We start from the raw sequence: 1,234 nt of genomic DNA on the forward strand, positions 1-1,234 counted from the left end.
CTGCCCCTGGTCCCACGGCTCCCCTCCCCGATCCAGAGTCCCTCCCCGGCTCTCCCGGAGCCCCTTCGGGCACTGGAAGGGGCTCTGAGCTCTCCCCTTTTTCGCCTTCTCTTCTCTGAACCCCCCAACTCTCCCAGCAGAGGGGCTCCAGCCCTCCCAGCATCTCCGTGCCCTCCTCTGGCCCCGCTCCAGCAGGTCCATGTCTTTCTTATGTTGAGGACTCCAGAGCTGGACGCGGTACTCCAGGTGGGGTCTCACGAGAGTGGAGTAGAGGGGCAGAATCACCTCCCTTGATCTGCTTGCCACAAAGGCCAAGCTCCAAGGGACAAACGCGGTCCCGAGCTGAGCACTCGGAAGGATGCTTGGCGAAAGAACCAACCCAGTCAGATCTGATTGCCATGTGCAGCCGGTGTTGTTTGGTGACTGTTCAAAGCCCAACGTCTCGCAAAGCGAAGAGCACCGCGGCAGTTAGGGGTTGGCTCGAGAAGCGTGGCCAACCCAACTTGTTCAGCGTGCCTGGGGAAAGGCAGTCACCGTGACCTCGAGCTACAGCTTGCGGCCGTGGGTGGGGAGACCAGGATCACAGGGAACTCCGGATGCCTCCGCGGAGAGGGCGGCACTCCTCTTGGAGGTTTCTTCTTCCAGCAAGTAGTTGAAGGGATTTTGTTAACGCCGCCATGCTGCACAGGGTTCCCAGAGCAGCACTGAGCCTGTGATAACCCTTTTCTTAATTCTTGGTTTAGGTCTTTTTACTTGGGCTCCAGCCTGGAGACCCTCCTGCGTGGACAGAGGTTATCCAGGGAAAAGGGAGAGAGGGGAAAGTGGCGGCGTGCCGGACACGGCACTTCTGCTGGAGCCCGTTTCCAGGCTGTGACACACGCTTGGGCTCCCACCGGCGCCCAGAGCTTTCGCCAGCTTGCGCTTCTCCTCGACTCGTGACATTTGGGCTCCTTTCCGGTGAGGAATCCCGGTTTTCCCAACAGGCTGGTGGCAGGCACCCTTTCTTCCAGCCCCTTTAACTCACTCGTGAGTCATTGCAGGTGCTTTCAGGGGCACCTGAAGGGTTTTTGCATCGCTTTTGGAGGAAATCTGTGCACGTAGAGGGCTCTGAAATTTTACCTATTGATGCAATTCATTCTAGGAAAAGACGTTTACATAATTAAGTATCTGCGCAGCGAGAAGCCACTCTGAATTGTCTGAGGGCTGTCATTGCTTTAAATAAATAATGCAGCAG

Source organism: Charadrius vociferus, unplaced genomic scaffold, assembly GCF_000708025.1.
Source record: "Charadrius vociferus isolate BGI_N301 unplaced genomic scaffold, ASM70802v2 scaffold1152, whole genome shotgun sequence".
Classification (NCBI taxonomy): domain Eukaryota; kingdom Metazoa; phylum Chordata; class Aves; order Charadriiformes; family Charadriidae; genus Charadrius; species Charadrius vociferus.